The sequence below is a fragment of the Camelus dromedarius genome, chromosome 2 (assembly GCF_036321535.1).
Source record: "Camelus dromedarius isolate mCamDro1 chromosome 2, mCamDro1.pat, whole genome shotgun sequence".
NCBI classification, from domain to species: Eukaryota; Metazoa; Chordata; class Mammalia; order Artiodactyla; family Camelidae; genus Camelus; species Camelus dromedarius.
Window position 1 is genome coordinate 107,367,489 of NC_087437.1, and position 6,922 is coordinate 107,374,410.

The following is a 6,922-nucleotide window of genomic DNA, read 5'->3' on the forward strand; positions in this document are numbered from 1 at the left end:
CTCCTGTTATTAAGGGTGAGGTGAAATATTTCTGCCAACTTTCCAATTTCCTTCTGCTGCTCCAACCCCATTTTCTTCTTCAGAAAACATGAAGATTTCAATATGTTAATCCTGTTTAAGTCCTTATTAAGGGTGTCAAGTACAGTCATTTTCTTCTCTTAAAAAGTATCTTTTCTGATTAAACTACAGTCACCAGTTCACTTAAATAATTGGTCTAAGAGACAGAATCTGACAGTTTCTTTCCACCTCTGCAGACAGACAGAACAAAAATGGTGCCAAATCAACCCCTTAGGGCTTTTTTTGTTTAGGGACACCTGTCATTTTAATCTGTGTAATTAAGATAGTGTCTTTTGAGTTACTGAAATTAGACTTCTCTGATTGAACCAAGAAAAGCATGTCAATTGAATTTATGAAAGAAACATTTCATGTGGTTGAATATTATGAAGCTTAGTGAAAATTACATAACTTCTAAAGGAAAATGTCTGGTGTTTACTTCATTAATTTGAATAAAAGACAAATGTAGCATTTGGTATTAAGACAGTTTGGCATTTGTGTTTATGTTTTTTCATATCTGAAACAATTGGTAACATTAAACAATAGAACTCATGGTTCCGCTTTTTACCCACAAACTTATGTTATTATTTGCTTCTGAATAGTCCTGAATAATTAAATTCAAGACTGATCAAAGTAAATTGAGAAAAAAAAGATATCATTGGCTTATGTTTTGTTTGATGCTTTAGTCACTTGTGGTTGAAAAACTTAGACACAACAACTTGGTCATGATAAAGAGAGCATTAGTGGTTTTGCAAAATTATGCCAATAGGTTATTTTGTAATATTATAATAAATATCTAAAATTTATCTCTTAAAAAAGAAATTTATTTTCCATCACATGCCTTTGGCATTAAAATATGTTTTAGAAAGGTCATTTAAGGTTTGGCAACCCTGTGACATCTCAATATCTTTCACAATTTTTAATACAAGAGTATAATCTTCATTCTTCTTAAAAAATCATTCTCAAATGTGACTGACTGAATAATTCGTTATTAATTCTTTAGTGTGCATGGAAAGACCAAGAAGTTCTGTTGTTCTTCAAAATTTCTGAATCAATTTATTGCATCAATTTATTATGAATAAATGGTATTTCTTGCAGTAATCTTTAAATTAAATTTCTGGCTTCTCTAATCACAGGGTGGAGGTGGAGAGGAGTGGAGGTGTGGAGAAGAAAAACTTACTTTTAATATAACTATTAAGAAGTCATGTTTCATGGCAGTCAAGTGAGGACATTCTGTAAACACCACTTATTCATTATTTTTTTTTGGAATCATTCATTTATCAGTCATAAGATACTATACTTCATGCATCAATTATATTGATTGCCTACTGTCAGCATTTCTTTGTGATAAGATAAATAAGACTAAAGAAGTTCACAGACAGAAGGAGTATCTCCAACATATGTAGATAAAATTGCATAACACCCTTTAGGAAATCAGTGAAAACTTTTGACTTCTTTCTGAAATTATTAGCAATTAAAATTTTGATGTATGATGTTTATGTACAGCAAGGGATATTTGAAAACTGAAGCTGCTAAGAATAAATTATGGAATATGAATGAGGTTTAAAATCTAGGCTAAGAGCTTCTTTGGAAGTTCTAGCAGAGGAACGCAACTCTTCGTGTACCCTTGACCGAAGAAAGGTCCTCCTCTATCTGGAAAGGTACAGGGACAGGACAGAGGACAGAGGAACGGGACATCCGCCTAGTCAGCAGGATCAGGAGATGACATCAACACTGGTGATCAACACTGCACATCAACACGGGGTGACAGATGTCACAGCCAGATTGCCCTCACATCCTAGAATTTGCAAAAAAACAGAAACAAATCACTATTCTGTACACCTGAATTTAACACAGTATTGTAAATCAACTATACTTCAATTAAAAATAAATAAGTATAAATTCAAATCTAGACTCAGCTCATTGAGAAAGCAGAGACATTCTGAATAACTTTGTTAACCAATCTATCTGATGACTCAAATCAAATGCAAATTCTTAGATTTTTAATTTAGCTTTTAGTTCCAGAAAATTTCTAGATCATGAGTTTTTTTTATATCATAATATGTTTTAAACATAACCAAAAGGTGGTTATACTGAAGAAATTTGTTTTTCTAATCTGTTTTTATATATAGTGGCTAATGTATGCAAATCGCAAACTCCCAAATTTATTCCTTTCCACCCCCTTCTGTATAGCACAGGGAACTATATTCAATAACTTGCAATAGCTTTTTATGAAAAAGAATATGAAAACAAATATATGTATGTATATGCATGACTGAGACATTGTGCTGTACACCAGAAATTGACACATTGTAACTGACTGTACTTCAATTAAAAAAAGTGTTTATGCCTAAAAAAAAAAAGCCTTAATATCATCAGTTATTTAATTGGTATTCAGCTTTCCACCTGTTTCTAAAATATGCTTTTCTGTATGTTTTACTATTTATTTGGGGATATGAGGGTTAACAGATGGGTTAAAAAAGGATGTTACTGAAGGTGACCCTTGCCAATTTTCAGACAAAGCACTTCAAAGCGAAAGTATGGTCTTCCTTGCTCTGTTCTATTATTCTGAATAGAAACCCTGTGTTTGTTCAACATCATAATATGATGATGAATCCTTTGTCAACCTGAGTGACCACAGAGAACAAAGTCATCCTCGTTGATCCACATTCATTGCCTTGCACACAAAAGAGTCAATCCTTTGTTGTTCGAGCCTCTGAGGTTTTTAGAATAATGTATTACCATAGCATAACTCTGACTGACATAACACTTTTTTTACACACAAAAATGAATGCTCTGTCAATTTTTTTCCTTAGCTTAAATCCATAGCATAATGTTGGCTAATATAGTTAAATTTCTACTCTAATGGCAATCCATTATCTCTTACGATGTTCAGGATATTTCTATTTCTTTTGACATATGCTTTCTAGATTGCACTATAATAATCTTAAGTGTTGACTGCCTTGCAATCATCCATGTTGATCATTTTCAGCACACCCAGATCTGAATAGTTTTCTCCTGGACCCAGTCTGAGAGACATACTAGGAAGCTGATTTTGTTTACGTAAACAAGTATGTATTTTGTCATGTACATCATCTGCAAAGTACATTTCATTGATGGCATGACCAAATGTTTCCAGTTTTGTGCTACAGAGATACAATAAATATTATTTCATAGAATATTTTCAGTTTGGGTCACTGTGGTTACAAGCTGCAAACTTACTTTGGATAATATTTTGGTGATGCATAAGAACTTGTAAAGATATCTACTACTCCTGCTATACACATGTGTGCAGTGTCAGAATCAACATACGATGCTGTCACAAGGCAGGTGCTTTGTAAGTATTTATTGAAAAATACATGCCGTTCTTTTATCTCTTCTGTCAGGAAGTGAGTAAATTTATAAAATTAGAAGCATTTTTCATGTACATACATACAGTAAAGCAGGAAAAATTCTGCTGGAATCAGAATAAGTGCAAACAATGGTACTTTTTCTCTTTCTCTATCTCTTTCTCTCTCTTTTCTTTTTTTTGTTTGTTAAAGAGTAGTAAGTGCATTTGGTGTCCCACTTGGATCCCCTTCACAAGCTAGTGTACACATTTCCCAGTTGCTAGAAGGGTTGATTATACCTCTCATAATGCTCATTCCCCTTTCCCCATGGGTGCTGCCTGGCAAAGAAGCTTATGTTCCACTGTTTACCACAAGAGATAGCCCATTGTGAAGACTTACTGTTATAAGGATACAAAGCTTGATCCCCTTGTCTCAAGGTTAGGCAACTCATGATTTTTGCCCAAGAGCTTCCTACTGGAGAATGGGTATGGCTTAGTGGCAGAGCACATGCTTAGCACACACAAGGTCCTGGGCTCAATCCCCAGTATTGCCATTAAAAAAAAAAAGGGTGCCCCATTGATCAGGTCAGTATTAGACTTTACCTGAGATGCATCCTTGCTCAGCCATTTGCCTTCCTTTCCATTGCTTCTTTCACTGTCATGAATTCTTTTTCCTAAAGAGTGTATGCACTCAAATTTCTGTTTTAGACTTTGCTTCTAGAAAATCTAATCTAAGACAGTTTGTTCAAGGAATGACCCTAGGAAGCAGTCCCTAAGAATGAGTCCGGAGTTAAACCTCCCACTGGCTGTGTGACAATGTGGACATCACTGAAAGTAGTTGGAGAATCAGAGTATCACCATTTCCTGGAATACCATGGAAGTAAAACAAAAATTTTTCATTCCTGGTGAACTGAAATAGGATGCAGGTGGAAGGAATGCACTGGCTTGAGCAATATATTGGGTGTTTGAGAGGCATGGGGAAATAGTAATCACAATGACTGTGATACTGAGTGACTTTTGCTCATGACTTCAAAAGTAAAAATGACAGGTGCAAGGAGATCAGACACAAATTCAGAAAGACAGTGGATGTCAGAGGGTCTCCCTGGCAGTGTTTTAAAAGCACATATCCTTAATAGCCTGATCAATGACCAATTTAAAGACCAGGCTTATAACCTAATGACAAGAATAGCAGAACTTCAAAGATGATTGATCAGCTCATCAAGTCTGTGCTCAAGTAAAGGCTCTGATAAGAAAAAAATGGGGCTCTGAATCTTAGAACTTCCAGATTTCCCTGAACCCACTAACACTGAACAAATATCCCCCTCCTCCCTTATTGAAAGACAACCTGACTCTATCTTCCTTCCTTCAAGACCCTCCAGAAGCCCTCAGATGTGTCAGGTGTCTTACAAGATAATGCTTGCCCTCCTTAGGGGTTAATCAGCTCCCTATCTCCTTAGCCTCCCGACCCCATGTGCCTCACAACTGGAGTAACTACAACCACAAATTTAATTAAGTAGCATACCAAATCACAGATGCTGTGTCAGATGTGGTGTCCTTACTAAACTGGATTAACACAACCTCTGGTGTGGCTGTTGATACAGTGAATGCATTATTTTTCAAAAAGTCCTTGGAAAATAGGATTAGAAACAATTCACAAGTAAAAATGTTGTATTTATCCATAGTCTTGCTCCAGGATTCTGTTAAATTTCCTACTCTTTCTTGGTCACAATAGATAGTCCAAACGACCTTGGTCCATCTGGCTATTCTTCAGAATCCTCATTGGTCCACAGTGTTGAAGACGTCATGTCAATTAGAACTGATAGCGAGTAATATCAATTCAGGATGCTTTGATAAGAAATATGCACTCCAGAGGATGAAAAATGAACTCAAAAACATCCAAGAGCCTACTACGTTGGTGTTATTTTAAGGACTCCAGGTGTCTAGGGCAACCTGGAGTAGCCCTTCTAAAGTCAAGGAAAAGTTATTGAACTTTGTCTCTCCCTCCACTAAAACAGAAGTCCAAGTTGGTAGACTTTTTCAAGTCCACATTTAGGGACATTACTCCAACCCATTTATTAAATGGCGTGGAAGGTCTCTAGTTGTAAGTGGGGCAGAGAGAAAGATACTTAAATGGCTACAACAAGCAGTCCTTGCCATAAGGACATGTGCTCAGGTAGATCCCATGGTTCTAAAGGTATCTGTGGTTTAAAGCAAAACAAAAAGACATCATGATGTTTCTGGCAAACTCCAAAGGGAGACTTGCAATGAAAATCCCTAGTGTCCTGGAGCAAGGTCATGCTATCTGCAGCAGGGAAGTACACACCACTAATAAAGCAGCTTCTGACACACTACTGAGACCTGACAGAGTCAGAATATACAATCATGAGTTGCCAAGTGACTTTGTGATTAGAGCTACCCAGCAGGAGCTGGAAACTCTCAGAGTCCTCAAGTCATGAATTTGGGTGACATAGATGGGTGATGGTTACCAGTGATTATTTGTTGGTAATTTCCAAAAAGAAAATAACACAGAGAACTAAAAATAAGAAAGTCTGAATCTTCTCCTCTTTGTATGTTGGGAAAAAAAATAAGAATTCTTATACATATATGATATATGAAGTTTTAGTGAGAGGTATGAGAAAACTAAGACTTTTTGTTTTGAAAGTGTAATGTTCTAAAATAAATGGGCTTTATTGAAAGCCATTTACAGGGGAAAAAAGTGGTGATGCACTCTAAACCCATTATCCATGCTAGTAGGCTCCATTCTTATTCTGTAAAATTCCTCTCCAAAGCAGGAAAGATCAGTCTTCAACTGACTTTCAACTTTTTCACCCAAGGAAATCTAGATGATGCAAGCGTTCCTCCATCCAAGGAAGATGACAAATAATATGTTTCAGAATCCCCTCTGAAAACAGTTTGGAACCAGATAGAATATTTAAAATGAGTTTACTCTCCCTTCCTAATAGGGAAGATCCAATAAGTAAGAAATTAAGTGTGTGCATATATGTGTGTGTGTGTGTGTGTGTGTGTGTGTGTGTGTATATATATATATATATACATATACATGAATGACTTATTATGATAGTTTTCCCCAAGCTACAATACAGATTATTTCTGTCTCCTTAATATGGGTTTTGAAGGTATGGGAAGGGGTTGGAGTTCTCTAGGAGTATCCTACACTTGCAGGAACGAATGATAAGAATATCACATCTGTCCGATATTCTGCAAAACTAGTGTTTCCATGATCTATGAAAGTTTCATGAGCCATATTCTTATATATTTTCAAGAAGGGGTCAATTTCTTTCATTTAATACTTTGAAAGTGAATATTGGAGGTTTTTGCATATGTAATCTTACTTTGTATTGTTTGAGAGACACTTCAGGGCTCCTAAGAAAGACAAGCAATTCAGTGAATGTGCCATGAGAACTGAGGACTGTTAAGTAACGAATGTGAAACTAAGTTGTGCTGGTAATTAAACTGTGTTGTGTGACCAACACAGATGTGTTTCTTGTTGGTATTCAGCCCATTGAGCTCTTTTTAATT